This window comes from Lathamus discolor, chromosome W, assembly GCF_037157495.1.
Source record: "Lathamus discolor isolate bLatDis1 chromosome W, bLatDis1.hap1, whole genome shotgun sequence".
Taxonomy (NCBI): Eukaryota; Metazoa; Chordata; class Aves; order Psittaciformes; family Psittacidae; genus Lathamus; species Lathamus discolor.
Window position 1 is genome coordinate 13,261,934 of NC_088908.1, and position 19,461 is coordinate 13,281,394.

Consider the following 19,461-nt stretch of genomic DNA (forward strand, 5'->3'; position numbering starts at 1 on the left):
GTCATTTTTCTCCTTCTTAGGAGCTAGTACAGTGCTGTGTTTTGATCTTTTGGCCTTGGAACAGTGGTGATAATGCCGATGTTTTCAGTTGCTGCTCGAATGTTTGGTCTGGCCAAGGACTTTCTGAGCCTCATGCTCTGCCAGGGAGGAGGGGAGGCCGGGAGGAAGTAGAGACAGGACACCTGACCCAAACTAGCCAAAGAGGTATTCCATACCACAGCACGTCATGCCCAGGATGTAACTTAGAGTGGCCCGGAAGGGTTGGGACTGGAGGGACTGCAGGGTTGGAGAAGGTATCGGTCGGTGCTCGGCTGGGGGGAGTGGGGCGAGTTATTGGTCGGCTGGTGTTAAGGTGTTGTATTCTTTCCTCTTGTTATTTCCTTTAGCATTATTATCATTGGTGGTAGCAGTAGTGATTTGTGTTATACCTTAGTTACTAAACTGTTCTTATCTCAACCCGTGGGAGTTGCATTCTTTTCGATTCTCCTCTCCGTCCCTCCAGGAGCAGGGGGAGGGCAAGAAGGGGGGGGGAGTGAGTGAACGAGGTTTGTGGTTGGGTTCAAACCACGACAGTTCTTTTTGGCGCCCAACGTGGTGCACGAAGGGTTGAGATAACGACGGAGATGATCAGATTAATAGTCGTCACAGTGCTGATTTATTGGCTCTCAAAGGTGTTTCTCTTGCTCTCAGCGCTTCAGAATGTAGTACATTACATAGAGCCGGTATTCCCTGTGTTAGTGTTTATCAAGTGTGGGGCTTGGGCTAAGGTTCTTGTTTCACTGTACTTTATGGCAATGGCTTGTAATACGGTTGGGCTCCAGCAGCAGGGAGAGATGGACGTGGCCGTGGACTTGTACCGGGCCGTCCCGCTGCTCTTCACCGCCCTGGCCCTTGTCCTCGCCTCTGTCTTTGTGAAGCTGCGGGGAGCCGAGGGGGAGCGGCCCCGGGAGCCGGCGGCGGCCGAAGCGGCCCGGGAGAGCGGCCCCGGGGACCAGGCGGCGGCGGGAGCGGGGCCGGAGGCCGGGAAGGAGGCGGCTGCTGAGCAGCGGGAGGGGGCGGCCGAGGAGCCGAGCCCCGCGGAGGAGCCGAGCCCCGCGGCCGAGCCCAGTCCCGCGGCGGCCGAGAGCGTCCCCCGGCAGCCGCCCGCCGAGCCCCAGGAGGATGCAGGGGCCCAGGCAGCATTTCCCAGCAAAGCAGAGGAGGAAGAGCTGCACCCAGGAAAAGAGGAGCTGGTGGTGGGAGAGCCGGCAAGCACAGCAGCTGCACCAGCCCCAGGGACAAGCACAGCAGCAGCATTGGAGAGTTCTGAAGGGTTTGAATGGCCTGTGGGTACCCTTGGGACCTGCCTGCTGATTGTGATGGGGATCAGCATGTTGGCACATACACAGAGCGTGTTCAACCCACGGCCATTTTGTCTGATCTCAGAAGTTAAGCAGAGTCAGGTTTGCTTCTTGTCTGGGGTTAGACAACAATATGGGAGGAACAAGAGATATTCCCCAAGGCTGGACAGCCATGAGTGGCAGAGTGTGTGGGACAGTATGAGCGAGTACCTGGTCCACTGGGCCCCTCCAGTGCTTTGGAAGCATTGGAGATGGAAGGCAGCTCTATGGAGTCCCCAGCAACAAGCTGCAGAAACTGCTGAAGGGGACAGTGAATTATTTCGAGCCTGGTGGGCCATGACACTTCAGGCCATCAGGGCAGAGATGCAACATAGAGATGGACTCATGATCGAGGGGTGGACTTAGCAATGGACACTATTGCCCAGGTTATTCATGAGTGTGAACACTGCACACAGCCTCTCCTGCTCTGAGAGACTGTAACAAGAGATGAAACCTGACATCATGGACCAGATGGACTCAGCAGCTTTATAGGTCCATGCACTAAGAAATGATCTTTTTCTCTGTGTATATGTAGATGTATATATATATGTAAGCGTGATGGCATATTGAAGATGTGGGATCTGAGCATGACGTGAATGGTATGGAATAAGGGGTGGATAATGTCCTGGGTTGAGCAGCAGCAGTCATTTTTCTCCTTCTTAGGAGCTAGTAGTAGAGCAGGAACTTTTAGCCAATGCTAAAAGAGCAGAAGAGACAGTCCAGAAAGTTCCCACTAATCATCTTCAGCGCACAGCGAGCTTTGCAACTCTGCAACACACATTGCTGTCACTCCTCCCTTTTTGCCTGAAAGACCAGCTGAATCCACCATCTCTGTGCCCGCTCTCTGCTGAGCAGCAACAGAGAGAGTAGAGCAGGAATTTTTAGACCTGCCTAAAACAGCAGAAGAGCCTTGAAAAAAATCTCCTGCTTGATCATGTTTTGCACACAGTGAGCTTTAAACTGTGACACAAACATTGCTGTCACTCCTCACTTTATCTCCTAAAAGTGCATTTGAATCCAACGTTTCTGGTGCGCTCTCTCGCTTCGAGAGCAGTTGTGACAGGGGAGGACGAGCGCTTGGATTCTAATTTCACAGCCGAAGGGCCAGCATGGAAACTACTGCTGGGCATCTTCAGCACACATTGAGATTCACAACTCTGAAACACATATTGCTGTCACCTCTCACTTTCCTACCTGAAAGTCCAATTGAATAATACATCTCCTGTGCTTGCTCTTTGTGAGCAGTAGCAGAATATAGCACTTACGTTTGGACTCTGCTGAAACAGCAGAAGAGACAGTCCAGAAAGTTCCCACTGATCATCTTCAGCACACAGTGAGCTTTGCAACTCTGCAACACACATTGCTGTCACTCCTCCCTTTCCTGCCTGAAAGACCAACTGAATCCACCATCTCTGTGCCCGCTCTCTGCTGAGCAACAACAGAGAGAGCAGAGCAGGAATGTTTAGTCTGTGCTAAAACAGCAGAAGAGCCTTGCAAAAAATCTCCTGCTTGATCATGTTTTGCACTCAGTGAGCTTCAAACTGTGACACAAACATTGCTGTCACTCCTCACTTTATCTCCTAAAAGTGAATTTGAATGCAAAGTTTATGGTGCGCTCTCTCGTTTCGAGAGCAGATGTCGCAGGGGAGGATGAGCTTTTGGACTCTAATTTCACAGACGAATTGCCAGCATGGAAACTCCTGCAGGGCATCTTCAGCACCCAGTGAGCTTCGCAACTCTGAAACACAAATAGCTGTCACCTCTCCCTTTCCTACCTGAAAGTCCAATTGAATCCTACATCTCCTGTGCTTGCTCTTTGTGAGCAGTAGCAGAATATAGCACTTACGTTTGGACTCTGAAGAAACAGCAGAAGAGACAGTCCAGAAAGTTCCCACTGATCATCTTCAGCGAACAGCGAGCTTTGCAACTCTGCAACACACATTGCTGTCACTTCTTTTCCTGCCTGAAAGACCAATTGATTCCAACATCTCTGTGCCCACTCTCTGCTGAGCAGCAACAGAGTGTTGAGCAGGAATGTTTAGCCTGGCTAAAACAGCAGAAGAGCCTTGCAAAAAATCTCCTGCTTGATCATGTTTTGCACACAGTGAGCTTTAAACTGTGACACAAACATTGCTGTCACTCCTCACTTTATCTCCTAAAAGTGCATTTGAATCCAAATTTCTGGTACGCACTCACGTTTCGAGAGGAGTTGTGACAGGGGAGGAGCAGCGCTTGGACTCTAATCCCACAGATGAAGGGCCAGCAGGGAAACTCCTGCAGGGCATCTTCAGCACACAGTGAGCTTTGCAACTCTGCAACACACATTGCTGTCACTCCTCCTTTTCCTGCCTGGAAGACCAATTGATTCCAACATCTCTGTGCCCACTCTCTGCTGAGCAGCAACAGAGAGAGTAGAGCAGGAATGTGCAGCATGGGCTAAAACAGCAGAAGAGCCTTGCAAAAAATCTCCTGCTTGATCATGTTTTGCACACAGTGAGCTTTAAACTGTGACACAAACATTGATGTCACTCCTCACTTTATCTCCTAAAAGTGCATTTGAATCCAAAGTTTCTGGTGCGCTCTCACGTTTCGAGAGGAGTTGTGACAGGGGAGGAGCAGCGCTTGGACTCTAATCCCACAGACGAAGGGCCAGCAGGGAAATTCCTGCAGGGCATCTTCAGCACACAGTGAGCTTTGCAATTCTGCAACACACATTGCTGTAACTCCTTTTCCTGCCTGGAAGACCAATTGATTCCAACATCTCTGTGCCCACTCTCTGCTGAGCAGCAACAGAGAGAAGGAATGTTTAGACTGGGCTAAAACAGCAGAAGAGCCTTGCAAAAAAGCTCCTCCTGATCATGTTTAGCACACAGTGAGCTTTAAACTGTGACACAAACATTGCTGTCACTCTTCACTCTCTCCTAAAAGACCATTTCAATCCAAGAACTCCGTTGCCAGCACTCTGCTGAGCAGCAGAGTGAGCAGGAATGTCTGCAATCAGTAAGGCAGTGGAAGAGACAGGCCTGAAGGCTGCTCTTGTGCTTCTTCAACACACTGAGCTTTACAACTGTGACACACACACTGTTGTCACTCCTCATTGTAGCTCCTAAAAGTGCATTTGAATCCAGCGTTTCTGGTCTCCACTCTCGTTTCAAGAGCAGCAGAGGAAGGTGAGCACGAGCGCTTGGAATCCGCTCCCAGTTCCGAAGGGCAGGGAGGGAAAGTCCTTGCAGATCATCTTCAGCGCACAGTGAGCTTTGCAACTCTGAAACACACATTGCTGTCTCTTCTTTTCCTGCCTGAAAGACCAGCTGAATCCACCCTCTCTGTGCCCGCTCTCTGCTGAGCAGCAACAGAGAGAGTAGAGCAGGAATGTTTAGCCTGGGCTAAAACAGCAGAAGAGCCTTGCAAAAAATCTCCTGCTTGATCATGTTTTGCACACAGTGAGCTTTAAACTGTGACACAAACATTGCTGTCACTCCTCACTTTATCTCCTAAAAGTGCATTTGAATCCAAAGTTTCTGGTGCGCTCTCACGTTTCGAGAGGAGTTGTGACAGGGGAGGAGCAGCGCTTGGACTCTAATCCCACAGACGAAGGGCCAGCAGGGAAACTCCTGCAGGGCATCTTCAGCGCACAGTGAGCTTTACAATTCTGAAACACACATTGCTGTCACTCCTCCTTTTCTTGCCTGAAAGACCAATTGATTCCAACATCTCTGTGCCCACTCTCTGCTGAGCAGCAACAGAGAGAGTAGAGCAGGAATGTTTAGACTGGGCTAAAACAGAAGAGCCTTGCAAAAAAGCTCCTCCTGATCATGTTTAGCACACAGTGAGCTTTAAACTGTGACACAAACATTGCTGTCACTCTTCACTCTTTCTCCTAAAAGACCATTTCAATCCCAGAACTCCGTTGCCAGCACTCTGCTGAGCAGCAGAGTGAGCAGGAATGTCTGCAATCTGTAAGGCAGTGGAAGAGACAGGCCTGAAGGCTGCTCTTGTGCTTCTTCAACACACTGAGCTTTACAACTGTGACACACACACTGTTGTCACTCCTCATTGTAGCTCCTAAAAGTGCATTTGAATCCAGCGTTTCTGGTCTCCACTCTCGTTTCAGGAGCAGCAGAGGAAGGTGAGCACGAGCGCTTGGAATCCGCTCCCAGTTCCGAAGGGCAGGGAGGGAAAGTCCTTGCAGATCATCTTCAGCGCACAGTGAGCTTTGCAACTCTGAAACACACATTGCTGTCACTCCTCACTTCATCTCCTAATAATCCGTTTGAATCCATGGTCTCTCCCGCCCTCTCTCGTTTGAACAGCAGCAGTGACAGGTGAACACGATCTCTTGGCCTCTGCTCCCACAGCCGAAGAGCCCGGAGTGAAAGCTCCGGCAGGGCATCTTCAGCACGCAGTCAGCTTTGCAACTGTGACACATATATTGCTCTCGCTCCGCACTTTCCTACCTCAAAGTCCAATTGAATCCAAAATCTCTGTGCCCTTTCTCTGCTGGGCAGAAGCAGAGAGAGTAGAGCAGGAACCTTTAGCCAATGCTAAAAGAGCAGAAGAGACAGTCCAGAAAGTTCCCACTGATCATCTTCAGCGCACAGCGAGCTTTGCAACTCTGCAACACACATTGCTGTCACTCCTCCCTTTTTGCCTGAAAGACCAGCTGAATCCACCATCTCTGTGCCCGCTCTCTGCTGAGCAGCAACAGAGAGAGTAGAGCAGGAATTTTTAGACCTGCCTAAAACAGCAGAAGAGCCTTGAAAAAAATCTCCTGCTTGATCATGTTTTGCACACAGTGAGCTTTAAACTGTGACACAAACATTGCTGTCACTCCTCACTTTATCTCCTAAAAGTGCATTTGAATCCAAAGTTTCTGGTGCGCTCTCTCGTTTCGAGAGGACTTGTGACAGGGGAGGAGCAGCGCTTGGACTCTAATCCCACAGACGAAGGGCCAGCAGGGAAACTCCTGCAGGGCATCTTCAGCACACAGTGAGCTTTACAATTCTGCAACACACATTGCTGTCACTCCTCCTTTTCTTGCCTGAAAGACCAATTGATTCCAACATCACTGTGCCCACTCTCTGCTGAGCAGCAACAGAGAGAGTAGAGCAGGAATGTTTAGACTGGGCTAAAACAGCAGAAGAGCCTTGCAAAAAAGCTCCTCCTGATCATGTTTAGCACACAGTGAGCTTTAAACTGTGACACAAACATTGCTGTCACTCTTCACTCTTTCTCCTAAAAGACCATTTCAATCCCAGAACTCCGTTGCCAGCACTCTGCTGATCAGCAGAGTGAGCAGGAATGTCTGCAATCTGTAAGGCAGTGGAAGAGACAGGCCTGAAGGCTGCTCTTGTGCTTCTTCAACACACTGAGCTTTACAACTGTGACACACACACTGTTGTCACTCCTCATTGTAGCTCCTAAAAGTGCATTTGAATCCAGCTTTTCTGGTCTCCACTCTCGTTTCCAGTGCACCAGAGGCAGGTGAGCACGAGCGCTTGGAATCCGCTCCCAGTTCCGAAGGGCAGGGAGGGAAAGTCCTTGCAGATCATCTTCAGCGCACAGTGAGCTTTGCAACTCTGAAACACACATTGCTGTCACTCCTCACTTTATCTCCTAAAAGTGCATTTCAAGCCAACGTTTCTGGTGCGCTCTCTCGCTTCGAGAGCAGTTGTGACAGGGGAGGACGAGCGCTTGGATTCTAATTTCACAGCCGAAGGGCCAGCATGGAAACTACTGCTGGGCATCTTCAGCACACATTGCGATTCGCAACTCTGAAACACATATTGCTGTCACCTCTCACTTTCCTACCTGAAAGTCCAATTGAATAATACATCTCCTGTGCTTGCTCTTTGTGAGCAGTAGCAGAATATAGCACTTACGTTTGGACTCTGCTGAAACAGCAGAAGAGACAGTCCAGAAAGTTCCCACTGATCATCTTCAGCACACAGTGAGCTTTGCAACTCTGCAACACACATTGCTGTCTCTTCTTTTCCTGCCTGAAAGACCAGCTGAATCCACCATCTCTGTGCCCGCTCTCTGCTGAGCAGCAACAGAGAGAGTAGAGCAGGAATGTTCAGCCTGGGCTAAAACAGCAGAAGAGCCTTGCAAAAAATCTCCTGCTTGATCATGTTTTGCACACAGTGAGCTTTAAACTGTGACACAAACATTGCTGTCACTCCTCACTTTATCTCCTAAAAGTGCATTTGAATCCAAAGTTTCTGGTGCGCTCTCACGTTTCGAGAGGAGTTGTGACAGGGGAGGAGCAGCGCTTGGACTCTAATCCCACAGACGAAGGGCCAGCAGGGAAACTCCTGCAGGGCATCTTCAGCGCACAGTGAGCTTTACAATTCTGAAACACACATTGCTGTCACTCCTCCTTTTCTTGCCTGAAAGACCAATTGATTCCAACATCTCTGTGCCCACTCTCTGCTGAGCAGCAACAGAGAGAGTAGAGCAGGAATGTTTAGACTGGGCTAAAACAGAAGAGCCTTGCAAAAAAGCTCCTCCTGATCATGTTTAGCACACAGTGAGCTTTAAACTGTGACACAAACATTGCTGTCACTCTTCACTCTTTCTCCTAAAAGACCATTTCAATCCCAGAACTCCGTTGCCAGCACTCTGCTGAGCAGCAGAGTGAGCAGGAATGTCTGCAATCTGTAAGGCAGTGGAAGAGACAGGCCTGAAGGCTGCTCTTGTGCTTCTTCAACACACTGAGCTTTACAACTGTGACACACACACTGTTGTCACTCCTCATTGTAGCTCCTAAAAGTGCATTTGAATCCAGCGTTTCTGGTCTCCACTCTCGTTTCAGGAGCAGCAGAGGAAGGTGAGCACGAGCGCTTGGAATCCGCTCCCAGTTCCGAAGGGCAGGGAGGGAAAGTCCTTGCAGATCATCTTCAGCGCACAGTGAGCTTTGCAACTCTGAAACACACATTGCTGTCACTCCTCACTTCATCTCCTAATAATCCGTTTGAATCCATGGTCTCTCCCGCCCTCTCTCGTTTGAACAGCAGCAGTGACACGTGAACACGATCTCTTGGCCTCTGCTCCCACAGCCGAAGAGCCCGGAGTGAAAGCTCCGGCAGGGCATCTTCAGCACGCAGTCAGCTTTGCAACTGTGACACATATATTGCTCTCGCTCCGCACTTTCCTACCTCAAAGTCCAATTGAATCCAAAATCTCTGTGCCCTTTCTCTGCTGGGCAGAAGCAGAGAGAGTAGAGCAGGAACCTTTAGCCAATGCTAAAAGAGCAGAAGAGACAGTCCAGAAAGTTCCCACTGATCATCTTCAGCGCACAGCGAGCTTTGCAACTCTGCAACACACATTGCTGTCACTCCTCCCTTTTTGCCTGAAAGACCAGCTGAATCCACCATCTCTGTGCCCGCTCTCTGCTGAGCAGCAACAGAGAGAGTAGAGCAGGAATTTTTAGACCTGCCTAAAACAGCAGAAGAGCCTTGAAAAAAATCTCCTGCTTGATCATGTTTTGCACACAGTGAGCTTTAAACTGTGACACAAACATTGCTGTCACTCCTCACTTTATCTCCTAAAAGTGCATTTGAATCCAAAGTTTCTGGTGCGCTCTCTCGTTTCGAGAGGACTTGTGACAGGGGAGGAGCAGCGCTTGGACTCTAATCCCACAGACGAAGGGCCAGCAGGGAAACTCCTGCAGGGCATCTTCAGCACACAGTGAGCTTTACAATTCTGCAACACACATTGCTGTCACTCCTCCTTTTCTTGCCTGAAAGTCCAATTGATTCCAACATCACTGTGCCCACTCTCTGCTGAGCAGCAACAGAGAGAGTAGAGCAGGAATGTTTAGACTGGGCTAAAACAGCAGAAGAGCCTTGCAAAAAAGCTCCTCCTGATCATGTTTAGCACACAGTGAGCTTTAAACTGTGACACAAACATTGCTGTCACTCTTCACTCTTTCTCCTAAAAGACCATTTCAATCCCAGAACTCCGTTGCCAGCACTCTGCTGATCAGCAGAGTGAGCAGGAATGTCTGCAATCTGTAAGGCAGTGGAAGAGACAGGCCTGAAGGCTGCTCTTGTGCTTCTTCAACACACTGAGCTTTACAACTGTGACACACACACTGTTGTCACTCCTCATTGTAGCTCCTAAAAGTGCATTTGAATCCAGCTTTTCTGGTCTCCACTCTCGTTTCCAGTGCACCAGAGGCAGGTGAGCACGAGCGCTTGGAATCCGCTCCCAGTTCCGAAGGGCAGGGAGGGAAAGTCCTTGCAGATCATCTTCAGCGCACAGTGAGCTTTGCAACTCTGAAACACACATTGCTGTCACTCCTCACTTTATCTCCTAAAAGTGCATTTCAAGCCAACGTTTCTGGTGCGCTCTCTCGCTTCGAGAGCAGTTGTGACAGGGGAGGACGAGCGCTTGGATTCTAATTTCACAGCCGAAGGGCCAGCATGGAAACTACTGCTGGGCATCTTCAGCACACATTGCGATTCGCAACTCTGAAACACATATTGCTGTCACCTCTCACTTTCCTACCTGAAAGTCCAATTGAATAATACATCTCCTGTGCTTGCTCTTTGTGAGCAGTAGCAGAATATAGCACTTACGTTTGGACTCTGCTGAAACAGCAGAAGAGACAGTCCAGAAAGTTCCCACTGATCATCTTCAGCACACAGTGAGCTTTGCAACTCTGCAACACACATTGCTGTCTCTTCTTTTCCTGCCTGAAAGACCAGCTGAATCCACCATCTCTGTGCCCGCTCTCTGCTGAGCAGCAACAGAGAGAGTAGAGCAGGAATGTTCAGCCTGGGCTAAAACAGCAGAAGAGCCTTGCAAAAAATCTCCTGCTTGATCATGTTTTGCACACAGTGAGCTTTAAACTGTGACACAAACATTGCTGTCACTCCTCACTTTATCTCCTAAAAGTGCATTTGAATCCAAAGTTTCTGGTGCGCTCTCTCGTTTCGAGAGGAGTTGTGACAGGGGAGGAGCAGCGCTTGGACTCTAATCCCACAGACGAAGGGCCAGCAGGGAAACTCCTGCAGGGCATCTTCAGCGCACAGTGAGCTTTACAATTCTGAAACACACATTGCTGTCACTCCTCCTTTTCTTGCCTGAAAGACCAATTGATTCCAACATCTCTGTGCCCACTCTCTGCTGAGCAGCAACAGAGAGAGTAGAGCAGGAATGTTTAGACTGGGCTAAAACAGCAGAAGAGCCTTGCAAAAAAGCTCCTCCTGATCATGTTTAGCACACAGTGAGCTTTAAACTGTGACACAAACATTGCTGTCACTCTTCACTCTTTCTCCTAAAAGACCATTTCAATCCCAGAACTCCGTTGCCAGCACTCTGCTGAGCAGCAGAGTGAGCAGGAATGTCTGCAATCTGTAAGGCAGTGGAAGAGACAGGCCTGAAGGCTGCTCTTGTGCTTCTTCAACACACTGAGCTTTACAACTGTGACACACACACTGTTGTCACTCCTCATTGTAGCTCCTAAAAGTGCATTTGAATCCAGCGTTTCTGGTCTCCACTCTCGTTTCAAGAGCAGCAGAGGAAGGTGAGCACGAGCGCTTGGAATCCGCTCCCAGTTCCGAAGGGCAGGGAGGGAAAGTCCTTGCAGATCATCTTCAGCGCACAGTGAGCTTTGCAACTCTGAAACACACATTGCTGTCACTCCTCACTTCATCTCCTAATAATCCGTTTGAATCCATGGTCTCTCCCGCCCTCTCTCGTTTGAACAGCAGCAGTGACAGGTGAACACGATCTCTTGGCCTCTGCTCCCACAGCCGAAGAGCCCGGAGTGAAAGCTCCGGCAGGGCATCTTCAGCACGCAGTCAGCTTTGCAACTGTGACACATATATTGCTCTCGCTCCGCACTTTCCTACCTCAAAGTCCAATTGAATCCAAAATCTCTGTGCCCTTTCTCTGCTGGGCAGAAGCAGAGAGAGTAGAGCAGGAACCTTTAGCCAATGCTAAAAGAGCAGAAGAGACAGTCCAGAAAGTTCCCACTGATCATCTTCAGCGCACAGCGAGCTTTGCAACTCTGCAACACACATTGCTGTCACTCCTCCCTTTTTGCCTGAAAGACCAGCTGAATCCACCATCTCTGTGCCCGCTCTCTGCTGAGCAGCAACAGAGAGAGTAGAGCAGGAATTTTTAGACCTGCCTAAAACAGCAGAAGAGCCTTGCAAAAAATCTCCTGCTTGATCATGTTTTGCACACAGTGAGCTTTAAACTGTGACACAAACATTGCTGTCACTCCTCACTTTATCTCCTAAAAGTGCATTTGAATCCAAAGTTTCTGGTACGCTCTCTCGTTTCGAGAGGAGTTGTGACAGGGGAGGAGCAGCGCTTGGACTCTAATCCCACAGACGAAGGGCCAGCAGGGAAACTCCTGCAGGGCATCTTCAGCACACAGTGAGCTTTACAATTCTGCAACACACATTGCTGTCACTCCTCCTTTTCTTGCCTGAAAGACCAATTGATTCCAACATCTCTGTGCCCACTCTCTGCTGAGCAGCAACAGAGAGAGTAGAGCAGGAATGTTTAGACTGGGCTAAAACAGCAGAAGAGCCTTGCAAAAAAGCTCCTCCTGATCATGTTTAGCACACAGTGAGCTTTAAACTGTGACACAAACATTGCTGTCACTCTTCACTCTTTCTCCTAAAAGACCATTTCAATCCAAGAACTCCGTTGTCAGCACTCTGCTGATCAGCAGAGTGAGCAGGGATGTCTGCAATCTGTAAGGCAGTGGAAGAGACAGGCCTGAAGGCTGCTCTTGTGCTTCTTCAACACACTGAGCTTTACAACTGTGACACACACACTGTTGTCACTCCTCATTGTAGCTCCTAAAAGTGCATTTGAATCCAGCGTTTCTGGTCTCCACTCTCGTTTCCAGTGCAGCAGAGGCAGGTGAGCACGAGCGCTTGGAATCCGCTCCCAGTTCCGAAGGGCAGGGCGGGAAAGTCCTTGCAGATCATCTTCAGCGCACAGTGAGCTTTGCAACTCTGAAACACACATTGCTGTCACTCCTCACTTTATCTCCTAAAAGTGCATTTCAAGCCAACGTTTCTGGTGCGCTCTCTCGCTTCGAGAGCAGTTGTGACAGGGGAGGACGAGCGCTTGGATTCTAATTTCACAGCCGAAGGGCCAGCATGGAAAGTACTGCTGGGCATCTTCAGCACACATTGAGATTCACAACTCTGAAACACATATTGCTGTCACCTCTCACTTTCCTACCTGAAAGTCCAATTGAATAATACATCTCCTGTGCTTGCTCTTTGTGAGCAGTAGCAGAATATAGCACTTACGTTTGGACTCTGCTGAAACAGCAGAAGAGACAGTCCAGAAAGTTCCCACTGATCATCTTCAGCACACAGTGAGCTTTGCAACTCTACAACACACATTGCTGTCTCTTCTTTTCCTGCCTGAAAGACCAGCTGAATCCACCATCTCTGTGCCCGCTCTCTGCTGAGCAGCAACAGAGAGAGTAGAGCAGGAATGTTCAGCCTGGGCTAAAACAGCAGAAGAGCCTTGCAAAAAATCTCCTGCTTGATCATGTTTTGCACACAGTGAGCTTTAAACTGTGACACAAACATTGCTGTCACTCCTCACTTTATCTCCTAAAAGTGCATTTGAATCCAAAGTTTCTGGTGCGCTCTCTCGTTTCGAGAGGAGTTGTGACAGGGGAGGAGCAGCGCTTGGACTCTAATCCCACAGACGAAGGGCCAGCAGGGAAACTCCTGCAGGGCATCTTCTGCGCAAAGTGAGCTTTACAATTCTGAAACACACATTGCTGTCACTCCTCCTTTTCTTGCCTGAAAGACCAATTGATTCCAACATCTCTGTGCCCACTCTCTGCTGAGCAGCAACAGAGAGAGTAGAGCAGGAATGTTTAGACTGGGCTAAAACAGCAGAAGAGCCTTGCAAAAAAGCTCCTCCTGATCATGTTTAGCACACAGTGAGCTTTAAACTGTGACACAAACATTGCTGTCACTCTTCACTCTTTCTCCTAAAAGACCATTTCAATCCCAGAACTCCGTTGCCAGCACTCTGCTGAGCAGCAGAGTGAGCAGGGATGTCTGCAATCTGTAAGGCAGTGGAAGAGACAGGCCTGAAGGCTGCTCTTGTGCTTCTTCAACACACTGAGCTTTACAACTTTGACACACACACTGTTGTCACTCCTCATTGTAGCTCCTAAAAGTGCATTTGAATCCAGCGTTTCTGGTCTCCACTCTCGTTTCAAGAGCAGCAGAGGAAGGTGAGCACGAGCGCTTGGAATCCGCTCCCAGTTCCGAAGGGCAGGGAGGGAAAGTCCTTGCAGATCATCTTCAGCGCACAGTGAGCTCTGCAACTCTGAAACACACATTGCTGTCACTCCTCACTTTATCTCCTAAAAGTGCATTTCAAGCCAACGCTTCTGGTGCGCTCTCTCGCTTCGAGAGCAGTTGTGACAGGGGAGGACGAGCGCTTGGATTCTAATTTCACAGCCGAAGGGCCAGCATGGAAACTACTGCTGGGCATCTTCAGCACACATTGAGATTCACAACTCTGAAACACATATTGCTGTCACCTCTCACTTTCCTACCTGAAAGTCCAATTGAATAATACATCTCCTGTGCTTGCTCTTTGTGAGCAGTAGCAGAATATAGCACTTACGTTTGGACTCTGCTGAAACAGCAGAAGAGACAGTCCAGAAAGTTCCCACTGATCATCTTCAGCACACAGTGAGCTTTGCAACTCTGCAACACACATTGCTGTCTCTTCTTTTCCTGCCTGAAAGACCAGCTGAATCCACCATCTCTGTGCCCGCTCTCTGCTGAGCAGCAACAGAGAGAGTAGAGCAGGAATGTTTAGCCTGGGCTAAAACAGCAGAAGAGCCTTGCAAAAAATCTCCTGCTTGATCATGTTTTGCACACAGTGAGCTTTAAACTGTGACACAAACATTGCTGTCACTCCTCACTTTATCTCCTAAAAGTGCATTTGAATCCAAAGTTTCTGGTGCACTCTCACGTTTCGAGAGGAGTTGTGACAGGGGAGGAGCAGCGCTTGGACTCTAATCCACAGACGAAGGGCCAGCAGGGAAACTCCTGCAGGGCATCTTACAGCACACAGTGAGCTTTGCAATTCTGCAACACACATTGCTGTAACTCCTTTTCCTGCCTGGAAGACCAATTGATTCCAACATCTCTGTGCCCACTCTCTGCTGAGCAGCAACAGAGAGAAGGAATGTTTAGATTGGGCTAAAACAGCAGAAGAGCCTTGCAAAAAAGCTCCTCCTGATCATGTTTAGCACACAGTGAGCTTTAAACTGTGACACAAACATTGCTGTCACTCTTCACTCTTTCTCCTAAAAGACCATTTCAATCCAAGAACTCCGTTGCCAGCACTCTGCTGAGCAGCAGAGTGAGCAGGAATGTCTGCAATCTGTAAGGCAGTGGAAGAGACAGGCCTGAAGGCTGCTCTTGTGCTTCTTCAACACACTGAGCTTTACAACTGTGACACACACACTGTTGTCACTCCTCATTGTAGCTCCTAAAAGTGCATTTGAATCCAGCGTTTCTGGTCTCCACTCTCGTTTCAAGAGCAGCAGAGGAAGGTGAGCACGAGCGCTTGGAATCCGTTCCCAGTTCCGAAGGGCAGGGAGGGAAAGTCCTTGCAGATCATCTTCAGCGCACAGTGAGCTTTGCAACTCTGAAACACACATTGCTGTCACTCCTCACTTCATCTCCTAATAATCCGTTTGAATCCATGGTCTCTCCCGCCCTCTCTCGTTTGAACAGCAGCAGTGACAGGTGAACACGATCTCTTGGCCTCTGCTCCCACAGCTGAAGAGCCCGGAGTGAAAGCTCCGGCAGGGCATCTTCAGCACGCAGTCAGCTTTGCAACTGTGACACATATATTGCTCTCGCTCCGCACTTTCCTACCTCAAAGTCCAATTGAATCCAAAATCTCTGTGCCCTTTCTCTGCTGGGCAGAAGCAGAGAGAGTAGAGCAGGAACCTTTATAAAAGAGCAGAAGAGACAGTCCAGAAAGTTCCCACTGATCATCTTCAGCGCACAGCGAGCTTTGCAACTCTGCAACACACATTGCTGTCACTCCTCCCTTTTTGCCTGAAAGACCAGCTGAATCCACCATCTCTGTGCCCGCTCTCTGCTGAGCAGCAACAGAGAGAGTAGAGCAGGAATTTTTAGACCTGCCTAAAACAGCAGAAGAGCCTTGAAAAAAATCTCCTGCTTGATCATGTTTTGCACACAGTGAGCTTTAAACTGTGACACAAACATTGCTGTCACTCCTCACTTTATCTCCTAAAAGTGCATTTGAATCCAAAGTTTCTGGTGCGCTCTCACGTTTCGAGAGGAGTTGTGACAGGGGAGGAGCAGCGCTTGGACTCTAATCCCACAGACGAAGGGCCAGCAGGGAAACTCCTGCAGGGCATCTTCAGCGCACAGTGAGCTTTACAATTCTGAAACACACATTGCTGTCACTCCTCCTTTTCTTGCCTGAAAGACCAATTGATTCCAACATCTCTGTGCCCACTCTCTGCTGAGCAGCAACAGAGAGAGTAGAGCAGGAATGTTTAGACTGGGCTAAAACAGCAGAAGAGCCTTGCAAAAAAGCTCCTCCTGATCATGTTTAGCACACAGTGAGCTTTAAACTGTGACACAAACATTGCTGTCACTCTTCACTCTTTCTCCTAAAAGACCATTTCAATCCCAGAACTCCGTTGCCATCACTCTGCTGAGCAGCAGAGTGAGCAGGGATGTCTGCAATCTGTAAGGCAGTGGAAGAGACAGGCCTGAAGGCTGCTCTTGTGCTTCTTCAACACACTGAGCTTTACAACTTTGACACACACACTGTTGTCACTCCTCATTGTAGCTCCTAAAAGTGCATTTGAATCCAGCGTTTCTGGTCTCCACTCTCGTTTCCAGTGCACCAGAGGCAGGTGAGCACGAGCGCTTGGAATCCGCTCCCAGTTCCGAAGGGCAGGGAGGGAAAGTCCTTGCAGATCATCTTCAGCGCACAGTGAGCTTTGCAACTCTGAAACACACATTGCTGTCACTCCTCACTTTATCTCCTAAAAGTGCATTTCAAGCCAACGTTTCTGGTGCGCTCTCTCGCTTCGAGAGCAGTTGTGACAGGGGAGGACGAGCGCTTGGATTCTAATTTCACAGCCGAAGGGCCAGCATGGAAACTACTGCTGGGCATCTTCAGCACACATTGAGATTCACAACTCTGAAACACATATTGCTGTCACCTCTCACTTTCCTACCTGAAAGTCCAATTGAATAATACATCTCCTGTGCTTGCTCTTTGTGAGCAGTAGCAGAATATAGCACTTACGTTTGGACTCTGCTGAAACTGACTGGGCTCGGCCGCGGGGCTCGGCTCCTCCGCGGGGCTCGGCTCCTCGGCCGCCCCCTCCCGCTGCTCAGCAGCCGCCTCCTGAGAGTGGAGACCAGAAACGCTGGATTCAAATGCACTTTTAGGAGCTACAATGAGGAGTGACAACAGTGTGTGTGTCACAGTTGTAAAGCTCAGTGTGTTGAAGAAGCACAAGAGCAGCCTTCAGGCCTGTCTCTTCCACTGCCTTACAGATTGCAGACATTCCTGCTCACTCTGCTGCTCAGCAGAGTGCTGGCAACGGAGTTCTTGGATTGAAATGGTCTTTTAGGAGAAAGAGTGAAGAGTGACAGCAATGTTTGTGTCACAGTTTAAAGCTCACTGTGTGCTAAACATGATCAGGAGGAGCTTTTTTGCAAGGCTCTTCTGCTGTTTTAGCCCAGTCTAAACATTCCTGCTCTACTCTCTCTGTTGCTGCTCAGCAGAGAGTGGGCACAGAGATGTTGGAATCAATTGGTCTTCCAGGCAGGAAAAGGAGTTACAGCAATGTGTGTTGCAGAATTGCAAAGCTCACTGTGTGCTGAAGATGCCCTGCAGGAGTTTCCCTGCTGGCCCTTCGTCTGTGGGATTAGAGTCCAAGCGCTGCTCCTCCCCTGTCACAACTCCTCTCGAAACGTGAGAGCTCACCAGAAACTTTGGATTCAAATGCACTTTTAGGAGATAAAGTGAGGAGTGACAGCAATGCTTGTGTCACAGTTTAAAGCTCACTGTGTGCAAAACATGATCAAGCAGGAGATTTTTTGCAAGGCTCTTCTGCTGTTTTAGCCCAGGCTAAACATTCCTGCTCTACTCTCTCTGTTGCTGCTCAGCAGAGAGCGGGCACAGAGGTGTTGGAATCAATTGGTCTTTCAGGCAGGAAAAGAAGAGACAGCAATGTGTGTTGCAGAGTTGCAAAGCTCACTGTGTGCTGAAGATGATCAGTGGGAACTTTCTGGACTGTCTCTTCTGCTGTTTCAGCAGAGTCCAAACGTAAGTGCTATATTCTGCTACTGCTCACAAAGAGCAAGCACAGGAGATGTATTATTCAATTGGACTTTCAGGTAGGAAAGTGAGAGGTGACAGCAATATGTGTTTCAGAGTTGTGAATCTCAATGTGTGCTGAAGATGCCCAGCAGTAGTTTCCATGCTGGCCCTTCGGACTGTGAAATTAGAATCCAAGCGCTCGTCCTCCCCTGTCAAACTGCTCTCGAAGCGAAGAGAGCGCACCAGAAACGTTGGCTTGAAATGCACTTTTAGGAGATAAAGTGAGGAGTGACAGCAATGTTTGTGTCACAGTTTAAAGCTCACTGTGTGCAAAACATGATCAAGCAGGAGATTTTTTTCAAGGCTCTTCTGCTGTTTTAGGCAGGTCTAAAAATTCCTGCTCTACTCTCTCTGTTGCTGCTCAGCAGAGAGCGGGCACAGAGATGGTGGATTCAGCTGGTCTTTCAGGCAAAAAGGGAGGAGTGACAGCAATGTGTGTTGCAGAGTTGCAAAGCTCGCTGTGCGCTGAAGATGATCAGTGGGAACTTTCTGGACTGTCTCTTCTGCTCTTTTAGCATTGGCTAAAAGTTCCTGCTCTACTCTCTCTGCTTCTGCCCAGCAGAGAAAGGGCACAGAGATTTTGGATTCAATTGGACTTTGAGGTAGGAAAGTGCGGAGCGAGAGCAATATATGTGTCACAGTTGCAAAGCTGACTGCGTGCTGAAGATGCCCTGCCGGAGCTTTCACTCCGGGCTCTTCGGCTGTGGGAGCAGAGGCCAAGAGATCGTGTTCACCCGTCACTGCTGCTGTTCAAACGAGAGAGGGCGGGAGAGACCATGGATTCAAACGGATTATTAGGAGATGAAGTGAGGAGTGACAGCAATGTGTGTTTCAGAGTTGCAAAGCTCACTGTGCGCTGAAGATGATCTGCAAGGACTTTCCCTCCCTGCCCTTCGGAACTGGGAGCGGATTCCAAGCGCTTGTGCTCACCTTCCTCTGCTGCTCTTGAAACGAGAGTGGAGACCAGAAACGCTGGATTCAAATGCACTTTTAGGAGCTACAATGAGGAGTGACAACAGTGTGTGTGTCACAGTTGTAAAGCTCAGTGTGTTGAAGAAGCACAAGAGCAGCCTTCTGGCCTGTCTCTTCCACTGCCTTACAGATTGCAGACATTCCTGCTCACTCTGCTGCTCAGCAGAGTGCTGGCAACGGAGTTCTTGGATTGAAATGGTCTTTTAGGAGAAAGAGTGAAGAGTGACAGCAATGTTTGTGTCACAGTTTAAAGCTCACTGTGTGCTAAACATGATCAGGAGGAGCTTTTTTGCAAGGCTCTTCTGCTGTTTTAGCCCAATCTAAACATTCCTTCTCTCTGTTGCTGCTCAGCCGAGAGTGGGCACAGAGATGTTGGAATCAATTGGTCTTCCAGGCAGGAAAAGGAGTTACAGCAATGTGTGTTGCAGAATTGCAAAGCTCACTGTGTGCTGAAGATGCCCTGCAGGAGTTTCCCTGCTGGTCCTTCGTCTGTGGGATTAGAGTCCAAGCGCTGCTCCTCCCCTGTCACAACTCCTCTCGAAACGTGAGAGCGCACCAGAAACTTTGGATTCAAATGCACTTTTAGGAGATAAAGTGAGGAGTGACAGCAATGTTTGTGTCACAGTTTAAAGCTCACTGTGTGCAAAACATGATCAAGCAGGAGATTTTTTGCAAGGCTCTTCTGCTGTTTTAGCCCAGGCTAAAAATT